A 15,241-nucleotide genomic window follows, 5' to 3' on the forward strand; every position below is an offset into this window, starting at 1 on the left:
GCAGGAATTATTTCGTTTTTGTCATTGTACCCTGGCCTCTGCATTTGGCGCAGTGCTTGGTACACAGGAGGTGTATAATAAATGCTCGTTGATTGATGAATTGCCTTGGAGAGTCACAATTTTATTTATAGTCTTGCTACTGTTAGACAAGGCTCCACCAGTTCACACCTCAAAGCCTACATGTCCCTATTACAGGTGCAGGGTCAAAGTCAGGATAGATCTTAGACATACCTACTCTAACTCCCTCATTTTACAAATGAGCGTTGCTAAATAAAGCAGTGTAAAAACTACAGAACGAGTAGAAGTGTAACTAGGCTAGGGCAACCGGAACTTTTCCCTGGGCACCAAAATCTGGAGGGTGTTGACAACACTTTCTGTGTAGAACTTCAGCAGCGTGAAAACAACTGAATGGGGCAACTAGTGAACAAGAGCTCCTCCCAACCCAGAATCTCCTTGCCACCCAACGTGGATGGCCTGGTGTTCTGGAGTCTCTCCTTTGGCCCAAATAAATTGCCTGGCTAAACTTTCTTGAGAAAAGTGAAGGTTTTGCCTTTTTGTCACTTAGCCTAGTGCCTGGTACATAGTTGGTGCTTAATAAATGCTTGCCAAAATGATTAATTGATTAAAAAGTTGGCTTGAGGGCACACTTCACGCCCCAGGTGCAAAGATAGTTGGGGTTCCACAAATGAGGAAACTGAGGCCCAAGGAGGTTAAGCAACATGTTCCACATCACCAAAGTAATGAGTTGCAGAGTGAGGATTTGAACCCAAGCCCAGTTTGACCTACTTTCTATGCAGAGGGAAAAGATGCAGTAGATACTGTTGAAGGAGGAACCACGCAGGCAGTACACTGGGGTGACAGCCTATTAGTTATTGCTCGTAAACTTTGGGATCTTGAGCTTAAACCAGTTTGGAGATTTATCCCAAGGTGAGAACTCACTCTGCCCTGCACAAGCCTCATCTGGCTTAGCATTCGGTTCCTTGTCGCCTGCTAGCTCTGAGAGGAGTGGGTGCGTACCCGTCGACAAGCAGGGTAAAGACTGGAAGCACTTCCTGGTTATGACAGGGAAGTGTCTGGGGACAGGCACCTGAAGGTTTACCCTGCTGGGATATGGGAAGGAAAGGGAAGCTGTGGTCCCTCAACTATTTCATAATGAGATATGGGACTTTCTGTTAGCATGGCTTGTGATCAGCTTGCTAGAATGAGGCTGCTGGTGACTCTGAGATTACAGAGTCTTTGGCCAGGAAGAGCCCTCAGAGGCCATTTTTTTCCCCCAGATTTCTTCCCAGGTTGGGACCTGGCATGTACAGTCTTCAAACACTCCAGCTTGTGAATGGCTCCGACCTAACCTTAGGGCCCGCCCTAACCTACTAATGTTCACCAAACATACAGAGGTGGAACCCAACATCCGTCTGAAGTTCGTGGAGGAAAAAGGTCAAACAGGAAGGGACCAGTGATCACCTGAATTCCTTGAAGTTCAGGAGGATTAAATGGGAGGGCTGCCTTTTACACATGGGTGTTGACTGGACTACTGGGAAGAGCAAACTGGCTGCCCCATTGGTGAAACCCAACCCTTATCAGTACCAGGAGCTAGGGCTAGGATCTGACCAGCTCCTTGGGAATAGAATCAGAGGTGCCAGCTCAAAGTGGCTGATTGTTAAATTTTCAGCATGAACATTTACACATAAGAAATCAATAAACCCCACAAACAGGACTTGATTTATTGTTTTGTTGGTTATCTAGGACTTGAGAAAGTGACAGGGAGAAAATGTTAATCAGGAAGTTTAAAGTTAACAGCATTTTGAAGAGTCAGTTGTTAAACATTTACTAGCACATTGCTGAATAGAATTATAGAATAAGGGCTGGATGATACTTAGGCCTCAGGATGCCAGAACCGAAACTGGCTATACACATTATAGTCCAAACTTCCATTGTTACAGTGAAGAAACTGAGAACCAGAGACGGAAAATGACACGTCCAAGATGCTATAACTAGTTAGTGACAGAGCTGCTTAAACCCTGGTCTTCTTAGTTTCAGTCCAGTGTCCTTAAGTCCCAAAGAAATGAATTTCTAATGGTGGATTTTTAGGAATTCTTTGCAGTACACTAGAGATGCCCTTCTAGCTGCACAAAGACCACCCTCTGAAGAGAGCTTCTTTGGCTGTATTCAAAAGATTTCCAATTTGGAAAAAGTGAGGAGGAGGAACACTACAGTAATTCCTGTTTCAGGTAACACTGTAGTAATTTCACATTCAAGGCTAATGGGATTCTGGAAAGATCTCAAGGTAGAATTGTATATTTTATCCTTGGAGTCATTCTAACCTTAGCCTCAGTCCCTACTGATCCCATTCTGAGCCCCAGCCTGGAACAGCCCCACAGAGTGGGGCAAAAAGAGGGTCGCTTACCTTACAGAAGACCTGTGAGCTGATCTGACTGGAAAGTCAACAGTTCCCCAGAAAGGCTGAGGAGAGCAAGGAGATGGGCAAGGGAAGGTGAGATCTGGAAGCAGGCTCTCCTCTCCTTCCAGCCTTGAGGGACTGAGGAAGTAGATAGCTCTGGCCGATTTTGCTTCCACACTCCTGAGATGGTGCTGGTCAAACTCCAAACTCCAGCCTCTGCTGAACACTGCGTGGGGGATTAGAAAAGGCATAATACCATCCTACTGTTCATAAAGGGGCAGGAGTCAATTGGGAATCCCAGGAACCTTGATCCCTGAAGCCACAAATCCATTCAGGAGGTCTCCACTTCATTTCCTCCATTCCTGTGGTTTACTCAGGTCTCTGAGAAGGAAGGGGTCATTGCCCCTTCTACTTCCCAGAAGCCCATTCTTCCAGATATCTTCAGGGACTTGGACGCCTATAGGCAAGACCCTTTTCTCTTCCTACAAGGCTGGGACAGGAGAAATAGTCTGAACTAAAAGCACATGGTTTCTGTTTACCCATCTCTGTTCTCTCCCCCTCCCATCCTTCTTGTGCTGGGGACAGGCAGGGATAGGACCAGGGGTGTGGGGGAGGGAAGAGAGCAGCAGATGTGGGGGAGGAAGGGATGCCTGCCTTTGAATGGAGTTGGACATGTCCTCAAGGGAAAAGCTCTATGGCACCTGGAGGGGCAGCTGTGGCTTAGTGGAATGAGCAGTGGTCCTGGGTCTGAGTCCTAGCTCTGCCATTAACTAGCTGTGTGACTTTGAGTTAATCACTTAACCTCTCTGGGCCTTGGTTACTTCATCTTTAAAAGGACTACCATTTCTTTCCTACACAATAATAAGTCCAAACTTAGTCTGGCATTCTAGGCTTTGCATAATCAGATCTCATTTTATCTACTATTCCCCCACAAGTTTTTTTTTAATTAAAAAAAATTATTAACAAGCATCCACTTTCTCTCCTTTTTACTCTCCCTTCTCCTCCACTGGAAAAGAATAATAAAACCCTTCTAATAAATACCCACCATCAAGCAAAATGTATTCTCACATTGGCTATGTCCAAAAATGTGTCTCACTCTGCACATCTCCTCTCTGTCAGAGGGTAGGTGGCATTCTAATGCATCCATACTCTGAAATTTTGGTTAATCATTGAGATGATCAGAGATCTTAAATTCTTCAAAATTGTTCATTTTTAGGATATCGTTGTTACAGTATAAATTGTCCTGGTTCTGCTCACTTCATTCAGCATCGGTTCAAAATGATGTTCAAGTGATGTCCACTTCCTTGACCCCTTCTTCATTCATGTAGACCGCTACTTGTTCCCCACGATTTTGCAAGATACATCCCCTATATTCCTCTCCTTTTCTTCCCTTGTGTATCTCCTCTCCCTCCCCATCCACACACCATTCTCCTTTTAAGATAATCAAAGCATAACCCCAATCATCCCCAGGCCCTCCATCTTATTTGACTCCCTCTATAACTCCTGCTGATAATAACCCAGTTCTTAGGGGACACTTGTATCATTCCCCTTCCGCCATGAACATGTATCCACTTCATCTTTATAAAGTCTTTTCTGATTCCTCGCTCATATTTACCTTCATACGTTGCTCTTTACTCTTATCTTTGTATTTTAAAGTTCCTACTAGCTTCAGCTTTTTCATCAAGAATAATTGCAGATTAGAGATCCATTTTTTCCCCTGTAGGATTATACTATGTTTTTTTCTGGGTAACTTATTTTTTACTGTAAGCTGGACCTGAAATCAGGAAGAGTCAAGTTCAATTTCATCCTCAGACATTTACTATGTGACCCTGGGCAAGACATTTAATCTGTGTGCCTTTTTTCCTCATCTATAAAATCGGAATAATAATAGCACCTACCTCCCAATATTATAATGAGGATAAAATAAGTTAATATTTATAAAGTGCTTTGTAAACTTTATGTGTATATATATATATATATACTATAGTATATATATATATGCCCCACATACAATATGTAAATATATATGTATATATATATGTATATATATATACATATATAAACTTGCCATATAAGTGATGAGACTATTATCATTATCTTTTGCTTTTTGGAATATCATGTTCTGTGCTCTCTGCTCCCAAATAGTGGTAGTTGCTAAATCTTGTGTGATCCTAACTGTGGTTCTTGAGTCCTTAAACTCTTTCTTTCTGGTGGTTTACAATCTTTTTTTTCCCCTTTGATTTAGATGCTTTGGATTTTGGCAATGTATGATGTTTCTAGGAGTTTTCCTTTTGGGACATTTCTTTAAGGAAATGACCAGTGAATGCCTACTATTTTACTTTACCCTCTGGTTCTAAGAGACCTGGGCAGCTATCTTTCATGATTTCTTGAAATATGATATTTACGCTCATTTTTTTGGTCTTAACTTCCAGTTAGTCCAGTGATTCCCAAATGATCTTTCCTTGATCCATTTTCCAGATCAGTTGTTTTTGATAGGAAATACTATATATTTTCTTCTTTTTTTAAATCTTTTGACTTTATTTTAGTGTTTCTCAGTGTCTCATAGAGTCATTCACTTTGGTTTGGCCCATTCTCATTTTCAGGGAGTCTCTTACTTGGGTAAGGTTTTGTAACTCTTGTGCCAAGTTGCTAATTCTCTTTCCAAGTCTCTCCTCCATAACACTCGTTTCTTTTCCAATTTTCCCCCATCACTTTCATTTCATTTACAATACCATTTTTAACTCATCTTTTAAAAAACCTGCATTATTTCTCCTAGGAATTCTAATTGATTTTGAATACAAGCTCTGTTTTATTTTGAGGTTCAGTTTGTAGGTGTCTTACAGTTATCTTCTTCTTCTAGGTTTGTATCGCGAATCCCCGGCCTCACGAAAGCTCTTTTCTCTTTTTGTTTGCTCACTCTTCCAGAGATGTGCTCTGGACACACTAGAATTGTTGGCCTATGTGGGGGCTTTTTAGGGGATGAGGCTGAATCATCCTTTACCCTTCTGGGAGACATCCCTGCACTGCTCTCCTGGGCAAGATTGTATCTATAATCTGCTCTGGGAGGCTATATGATACAGTGAAAAAAAATCATAATTTTTCACATTTATAAAATATTTAAAAGTTTGCAAAAGTATTTTCCTCTGAACAACCCTGCAAGTTAAGAGGTACACGTATTATTATCCCTATTATTCTTTTAAGGAAATGAAGGCTCTGAGAAATTATGACTTGCCAGTAGTGTGAAGCTGTATTCACACTCACTTCTGAATTTTCACCACTCCCTTTTGAAGGGCTCCTTCTAAGATACCTCCTTTATAGCTCCTCCCAAGTCTTTCTCCTTTCCCCCTATTACAAAGCTTCTTCCTCCTTTAAGCATGTTTTACTCCACCATGCATGGACAACCTCTTGTCCTCTTTTGTTAGAGGAGATTCTTGTTCAAATATGGATTGGACTCGATGTGGTCCTTTCCCACTTGGAGATTCTGCGATCCTAGGACTCGAAGTTCAATGATTCTTTACACTACTAGACCTGAGTTCAATTGCTGGATCCTCCATTCATTTAATGTGTGGCTTGGAAACATCTGAACTGTGGTTTCTTTACATAAAAAAAGAAGATATACCTCATGATACATGCTATAACTCTCAGTAAAGAAGTGCCTTGTAGATCAGGGCAGCTAGGCAGCCCAGCAGACAGGAGGCTGGACTTGGCATCAGCTTTAGATACTTACTAGCTCTATGACCTTGGGCATGTCAATTAGCCTAAGCCTTATTTTCTTCATCTGTAATATCTGCCTCACGGGGTTATGAGAATCCAATGAGCCTTGAAAATTTGAAAGACTTGTATAAATGCTGGATCTTACTAGACTGCAAGGCACCATAGAAATGTGAATCATAATTATAGAATAAACTTGGTTTTATATAGAGATATTTGGTATATTTTTATTAGTCTTTAACTTTTTAAAGATTTAGTTCTTTGATGTATTTCCCTTGGTAGCATCAAACAGAGAAACCCTTAGCACCTTCTCTTACCTTTATGCTTGGGCCTATGAATCCCCTGGGTTCATACACAGCTCCCCATTTAGGCAACAATCCAAAAGCCTAATGATAGGACAATATATATCACATCAGATTTATGTGACGGAATACTCTGTAGCAATGACAAATGACAAGAACACAGACTTTCTGTACATGGAAACTAACAAGATAACAGTAACAGTAGCTAGCATCTATATAGTGCTTTAAGGTTTGCAAAGCCCTTTACAAATATCATCTGATCCTCCAAGAAACCTTGGAGAGAGGTGCTATTATTAGCTCCATCTTACAGTTATGGAAACTGAGGCACACAGAGATTAAAGGATTTGCCCAGGGCCACATAGCTAGGAAGTATCTGAGGGAGGATTTGAACTTTGGTCTTCCTGTCTCCAGGCCTAGCACTCTGTGCACTATGGCGCCACCTAGCTGCCATGGTCTTTATGAGTTACTTGACTGAAAGTTCATCATCTGACATTCCACCTTTTGAGGAGAGGCATCTCCAAACTTAGCTAGGCTGCTCCTCAGCAGACAGATGTAGTCACACCTGTATTCAAAGACTTTCCAACTTAGTGGGAACTGGCCAAGTTTATGCTCTGCCGCCACAGCCTCCAAGAACCTGATTTACCTCCACATCCCACCGAAAAGGATGTTAGTGGAGGCTTGAGTCATAATAAGACAAACACCTGGAAAGAATATGGGACTTGACGTCAGAGAGCGGAGCCTCAAATCTAGTACTTCCTGCGAAACAGAGAAGAAATTCCTTCATTTCTCTGACTATATCTTTTCTTTTATATATATATATTACTATATCTTAAATGGAGTGAATAATTGCAACACCTGCTTCACAAGGCTGTTGTGTGAGAGGTACTTTTGTGCTGGAGAAGTGAGGATAATTCCAGGTGGAAGAGGGTCAGTCATTTACCAAGTTTTTATGAAGCACCTACTAAGCGCCAGGCAAAGCACTGAGAATGCAAATAAAGACAAAAGCCGTCCCTGCCCTCAAGAAATCTGTACTTTAAGTGTGGAGGAAACAACTCTGCACATACAAGATATTCCAGTGTAAATGGAGATAACAAATGGGAAAGTATTTCGTCCGCCATAAAATGGTACTGAAAGTCAAGTGATGATGAGGGTTTCTTCTGTGGTTGCTTAGCTTTCTTAGTGACTACTCTGACTTAATAAGAGGGATGGCCTTGGTTTCTATGCGGTTCCAGCCCTCAGTTTCTCTTAGATCTGTTTCTGTGCTACCGAAGCAAGAAGAGAAATAGGAAGGCTGAAAAGATGTCGCTAAGATTGCATCCCAATAGCTTGAATACCTCAAAAACTAACAAAAGGGTTTTCCACCAGCCCACCTTTGTTTAACTCTGCGTGAGTGTTTTTCCTGGGGAAAACTCTTCCACCTCCTTCTGTCTGTCTGAATGCAGTCTCTAGTTGTGGTGAAAGTCCTTTATATTTCTGTTTTAAAATATATTGATACATTTGAAAGTTGGTAAACATGGATCTTTAGTGGGAAAGGTCCCTTTACAAGAAGGTGGATCTTATCTTTAATTGAGCTATATTTTCAAGTTTGAACTTTGGGGAAAATGGTTAATTATTTAATAAATATAATCATTGCATTTAAATTAATTGGAAAAAAATAACTCCTGCAAACTTATAGGATATCAATTAACCCCAATATACCATCTACATTTCAGTAAACACTGACAGCATTTATGTGCAGCTTGAAGATTTGCAAAGCTCTTTACAAATATTGTCTAATTTTATCTTCACAATAACCCTAGAACATATGTGCTATTATTATCCCATTTTATAGACGAAGCAAGTGAGGCGGACGGAGATGAAGAGACTTGCCCAGACTGGATTTGAAATCTGATCTTTTTAACTCCAAGTCTAGCAACTGTGCACCTGGCTGTTGTTACCAGCAAAACCCAGCACAAACAGATGGAGAAACTCTACTTAAAATAACTACTGAATGTATAAATATTTGGGAGTCTGCCTACCAAAACTTGCACAAGAACTATACAAATGCAGTTATAAAACACGTTATGGAAACAGAGGCAGAACTAAATAATTGGAGAAATATTAGTTGTTCCTGGGTAAGTCAAGCCAACATAATGACTACTACCTAAATTAATTTGCCTATTCATTGCCATACAAATTAAACTACTAAAAGATTACATCAAAGAAATAGAAAAAAAATTTTTTAAATTCACCTGAAGAGCGAAAGATCAAGAATTACAAGAGAAATTTTTTTAAAAAAAAAAGTAGGAAGGAAGGAGGCCTTAGCAATACCAGATATCAAATATATTACGAAGCAGTGATTATCAAAATAACTTGGTTCTGGTTAAAAAATAGAACGGTTGGGGCAGCTAGGTGGCGCAGTGAGTAGAGCACCGGCCCTGGAGTCAGGAGGACCTGAGTTCAAATCCAACCTCAGACACTTGACACATGTACTAGCTGTGTGACCTTGGGCAAACCACTTAACCCCAATTGCCCTGCCAAAAACAAAAAAAACAAAACCAAAAAAAAATCAAAAAAAATACTAAAAAAAAAAATAGAATGGTTGGTCAGTGGAACAGATCGGGTACACAAAGTGTACCAAAGTAAACAAAACTAGTAGCCTGGAGTTTGATAAATCCCTTGATCTCAAATATTAGGATAAAGACTCATTATTTGACAAAAACTTCCCCTGAATGGTAAAGCGCTGGAGCCTTGGGCAGATTTGGGGAATCTATTTTGACTTAGAAAAACATTCATGATAAGCAGATTGAAGTATTCTATTCAGGCCTAAAGAGAAAATCTAAGTTTGATTACACAGTGATTAGCGTTAGGAATAAGGATTAGTGAGAAAGATACCAAATGTACCTGTTTGTTTCTTTGATTTTTTTTCCCAGAGTAATGTTTCATTTTAAAAAACCCAGTAACTAAATTTGCAAGTTGATATAATGGAAAAGGAATTGGATTTGGAGTTAGAAGTCCTGGGTTGGCCTCAAAGTCCACCATTTATTAACCTGGGTACCAGAGGTGTAAATATAAGCAAAAAGAAAGATAACCCCTGACTGCAAGCAGCTTATGGTTGGTTGGTTGTTGTCCTTTGTTCTCGAAGACATCACTATGCTTTATGGGTCAAGAATCAGTGTCTGACTGTGGCTGATCAGGCCAATACAGCTCGGAATGCCCTATCACTGGTTGGGCACAAATAGTCCCTGTGAACATTTGGGGTGGATTCTCCAAACTTGTGCATCCTGCATTTCCTTTGAGCTGTTTCAATTCTACTTTGCTTATAGAGCACAGTGCCTTCTCTGATGTGGGCACACCATACTGAGCGGTCCTGTGCCAACGTCTCCCATGTCACACAATCTATCTGAAAAGCCTGGGATGGGGTTGGTGGAGTGTGCAATACCCAGTGCGCATATGGTGGAGAAATCTGCAGGGTCAGAAGCAAAGCTGGGAGAGCAATGAAGCATGGCTGGCCTGGATTCCTTCCCAAAATGGAGGCCCTGGGAGGAACTCACCAATGGGAGAAGAGGGCCACTGGGGCTGAGGATGTTTGTGGGTGAGAAAAGCTCAGGTGTTGAGGGAAGTTCAAGAACAAGAAGGCAGCCAAGACAGGTTAAAGTCTAGGCAATGAGAGCAGAATCCTTATGAGAAGTGAAGAGATTAAGAAAATGGGCACTGATGTGTGTTAAAGTCACCTAACATGAGGGCAGGAGTTGGGGTGGAAAGACATGAGCCAGGCACCGAACTCATTAAGGAAAGTATAAATCTACAATTAAGAGTGTTTTCTTTGGCATCAAGATTGGTTACTCACTTTCGTTGTAGAGTTTGATATTCTGTAGTCTATGAACAGCTTTAGTTTTCTAACTGGTTTTGAAATTAGGACAACCAGAGAAGCCCTAGGTGCCCGGGAGACCCTAGATCGTGTATCTCCTCCACCGTCTTTCACTTTCAAGGCTGAGTCTTGGCACTGTTGTTCAATCGTGTCTGACTCTTCATGACCTCATTTGGAGTTTTCTTGGCAAAGACACTGGAGGGGTTTGTCATTTCCTTCTCCAGCTCATTTTACAGATGAGCAAACTGAGGCAAACAAGGTTAAGTGACTTGCCCAGAGTTAAGTGTCTGAGGCCACACTTGAACTCAGGTCTTCTTGACTCCAGACTGGATGGTCTCTCTTCTGGGCCACCTAGCAGTGGGCCATCTTGGCACCATTTAGACAATGTTGTCTCTTCTGACTCTGAAGCTAACACTGTCCTTAGACAATCCTCATTACACCCTGCTCTAACTGGCCAGGTGGCTCTACCTTGCTCTGTCTCCAGTCTTGGCATTTGCTCTACCTTTTGCCCCCTTTTCTAGGCATACTGCTCAAAGCCAGCACCCCAGCGACATCAGCAAAGATGGATTGGAAAAAAAACTTTTGAGTCATGATGTGCTACCACTGAGACTGTTCTCAGGCCGTTGGGAATTCTGCAAAGTGTGAGCAGACTAATTAGCATGTTACAGAAACGAGAAAGCAATGACCTTTCAGGGCCATTCATCCTCACGCCCAAACTCCTTCACTGTCCTCCTCCATTTGGCTTATTCTTTCTGTCTATGGATTCCAGCTACCTCAGAATTTAGTCCTGGTCCATATCTGATTGTGGCTGCCATCTGCTGGCAGGATCAATAATATTATAGTAGGAAAGGGAAGGAGGAGAAGAGAGAAAAGAAGGGAAAGGACTGTGGGAAGGAAAGGGAAGAAGAAAAGAAGGAAATAGTGGAATGAGAAGGGAGAGAAAGTAGAAGAATGAAAAGAAAAAGAAGTGAGGAGGAGAGGGGAGGAGGAAGAGGGGGAGAGGGAAAAGAAACATAAGAAGAAGAGGACAAAGAGTGAGAGAAAGAAAGAGAAGAGGAGAAAGAGGGAGAAGAGGAAGAGGGGAAGGAAGGAGAGGAATAGGAAAGGGGATGAAGAGGGAAAGATAGAAAGACAAAGGGAGAGAAAGAAGAATGGAAAGAAAAGGGGAGATGGAAGTGGCAGAGAAGGAGAGGAGGAGAAAAAGGAAGAAGAAAAGGGAGAGAAGAGTCAAGGCAGGAGAAACAAGGGGGAGAGGGAAGAGGAGTGCGGTTTAATCTGGTTGCTCCCAAGCTGGTGATGGAACGACTGGAAAGGCTAATCCAAACCCCATAAGGAAAGTGTTGAGGGCATTTCAAAGGCATACATTTCAAATACTCTTCCCAGTTGAAAGCAGTGACAGCTAAGAGCCAGGCAAGCAATGAAACTTTGTGTGTTGGGCTTTGTTTGCTCAAATCTGCTGCCTCACAATTTTTTCATTAATGTTGCCCATTCCAATGTCCCCCAGGAACTTCTGTGTAAGCTCTGTTGCAAGGACTATAGATCTTCCTAGCCCAAGTAGATGAGGTTTACTGGAGAGCTAGTAATAGGATATGGGGGGATTGGCGGGATTGTTGGATAGAACTTCCATGTATCTACAGCCCTTCCACTCAAATCCTGGAGTTGACTATACTATTATCCAGTGATTCTTAATGGTAAACTCTTCCTGCCCATCTACCAACCTCAGGAGATGGCCACAGAGCAAGTAGGTACAGTCAGTATCATAACTAACAAGTTTTACTTCTGGGGCAAAACAGAATGAAAGATGCCCTCAACATCTGCTGGGGAGGTTTGGGCAGATGCAACTGCCCCTGGGGATATGGTCCTTAGCATGCCCTCTGGTGGCTTCTAATTCGAATGCATTATTCCTGCTCTCTAGGTACTAAGCCCAGGTGTTTCTAATGTGCTGAAGGACTGAAAATTCCAGATTTCTGAGCCCTGTTGTGAAATCTTGATTACCTTGCCTTAGTTATGGCTCAAGGTGTAATGCTGTGCCCTCGTGGGCTTTCTGGAACAAATGAAACACTGGATGTACTTTGTCCAGAGTCTCATCGGAAAGGCTGGATCAGGAAGGGACATGAAGGACCTAATCCATGATACAAAAGATCTAAGATTTAACAAGACAGATTCCACAAGATAAGTGATTATGTTGATGTCATTCTATGAGAAAACTCACATCAATCTTCGGATCTGATCAGGTTTCTGGTCAGCATAACCCAGGTTCTTAGTTAAGGGTCTCTAAGCCATAGGAAGAGGTGATACAAAGTAAAGCAAATCATGGCCCTTGTCCTCAAAGGTCCTGCTTTCTAATAGAGGAGACAATATACATATAAATAGGTGTACATAAGATATGTAGAGAATGGCTCAAAGGCACCCTTTGGCTCATGCATGGATATTTTTCATTGGCCTGCCATGTGCTTGGAGGCAGTCTTTCCCATTAGCTGCATGGTCAGAACTGTCTGTATTTTCAAAACTAGACTGTCCTACATAGTATGGCCCTTTTCCTGTACTCATATCTGAGGGTGAAGGACTCCATTTGCAGCTGGTGTGGTAAGGCAGGAAAACCTATTGACCACCTCCCTTCTCCCTTAGGCCATGTTACCTTGAGAAAAAGGCTTGAGGATTTGACCTATCTCATTTTTCCTTTTCAGTTTCAGGTGCAGGGAGGGGAGTCTCTGAACTGGGAACTAGAGCTATCTTATCCCAGAGTCCAAGAATCCAGTTCAAATGTCGTAGTCAGTCAGCAGGGAAGTCCTAAGAAGCAAGGGTTGGGATGTTAGCCTAGTGGGGCTTTGGACTTGAACTTAGTGGAACTAATGCCATGGAGGAACTGAGTTACGCTGAGTCTCTGCCCTCCTCTCCACAGCCAGACTGAAGTGGTGAGGGAGGAAGTGTGCCCCCAAGGTGCTAGGGAGAAATGTTCATATGCTTGTTCTTACTATAACTTTCAAGCAAATATTCCTTTGTACAAGCCAATCTTTTGGAAAGTGATTAAGTAGAATTAGAATGCTAGTTTAGATCCCTAAAAAGTGAACCTAACCGACAGGGGCTTGAACCAATGGCAGAATATCAGAGACTCCCCAACCCTGTCAGGGCACCAGAAAACCCTGTCGGGGGAGTAAAATGGAACAGACCCGGCCCTGAGAAAGTGAGGCTAGGGTCTCCCATGTTACATGTGTACATAATTCTTCACATATTGTCTCTCCCATTAGACAGTAAACTCCTTGAGATCCTGGACTGGTTTTTTTTTAAAACTTATCTTGGATTCCCAGCACTCAGCACCAGTATCTGGCACATGGCAGGTGCGTAATAAATGTTTGCTGACTTGACAAGTTTGGAATTAATAGATTATGGGTAACTTTGGAGGAGGGATGCTTTGGACAAATTCTTCTCCAAGGACTAACGTACAAAATACTCGTACCAAAGTATTGTTCAGTAACTCTAAAATCCCTAACTGAGATGATGGACTTTTGATTTAGCATTGGTGTGGAATTTCATCTTTTGCTTTATAGTTACTATAAAAAGTGAGTTGGGAGATGCTTGCTGTAGGAGGAGGGGAAGTCTCTTGTGGCTAAGCAGGATGAAGTGACAATCAGGGTGTATCTCCAAGCAGATGCTTGTACATGTAATAATAGCTAATGTCTCTGCCATATTTGGCTAAAATGCAAGAATAGATTGTTGCTGGGTAATTTTTCCTTCCATACCAGCAAGCTGGGAATTGGGGACGTGACTGATTTAATTATCTCCAGCAAGCCCTCACTGAGGCTCACCTGTCACAGCCTGTCTACACTCTGGGGCATAGTTGGTTTTGGGGAAGAATTCTGGTAAGATGGAGAAGTTAACTGAATATTTTAGGCCTTTCTCCATTATACTTTATTGCAGAATTTTAGAGTTAGAAGGGGTTACATCTGGGTTCTTAAAACTATCCTTAGGGTTGTAGGGCAAGGCATCAAAACAAAACAATCATGAAACCAGAGATGCAGCTGAAGTTGTTTTACTGAAAGGCCTTTTCATAACAGGCCCAGGACTTTACACAACATGAACCGTTCACCACCCAAGGACAGAACAAAGCGCTGCCATAGGATACCAGACAACAGGGTTGACACCAGACAAATATACACTTTCCCTGATAGGGAGAGCAGCAGGGAAAAGGCATGAAGACACACCAAGTTATACGGGGAAAATGTTCCTCAGGAAAACCCATACAGTGCCCCTCACCTCATCTTATTTCTCACTCTGTAATAAACACAAAAGTGATCAGCCTCATTAATGCTAGCCACCTTTCCTCTTTAAATAGAAAAGGGATTTCATAATAAAGAAGAAGACAGTTCCACTTCAACTCTTAAAATGCCCCATAGACAGGAGGTAAGGCAACAAAAATTTTGGAGGGTTTTTAGGAGATCCATAGGGCAGGGGTTCATAAACTTTTTGTGTGTCATGGAGCAGTCTGCTAAAGCCTAAGGATCCTTCTCAGAATAATGTTTTTAATGCATAAGACATAAAGGATCACAATGAAAACAAATGAAAATATTCTTTAAAAAAGTTCGTAGGCCCCAGTTTCAGAATCCCTTTCATATGAAAAGCTGTCAGGGTAGAGAGTCCAGTAATGGTGACTGCCCATCCCTACCCTGATAGTGAAGGATAGTGAAGCCCAGCCGCTATCTGCTACTAGGGCTGCTGACCCAGACAGGTCATCTTAGCTTTGCCAGCCTTGCTGGCCATGGTGCTGCCTGTTTCTCTGACAATAACCCTATTGAGGGGATCATGTAATCTAGACTCCTACCTAACAGGTGAATCACCTCTTTAGCATCCCCAACAAGAAGTCATTCAGGCTCTTCTTGAACATCTCTAGTGACAGGGAACTCACTATCTCACTCTGAGCCACTCATGCCTATGCCAGCCATGCCCTCATAAGGACATTTAGTCAAATTAAGTCAACAAGCA

This window comes from Trichosurus vulpecula, chromosome 9, assembly GCF_011100635.1.
Source record: "Trichosurus vulpecula isolate mTriVul1 chromosome 9, mTriVul1.pri, whole genome shotgun sequence".
NCBI classification, from domain to species: Eukaryota; Metazoa; Chordata; class Mammalia; order Diprotodontia; family Phalangeridae; genus Trichosurus; species Trichosurus vulpecula.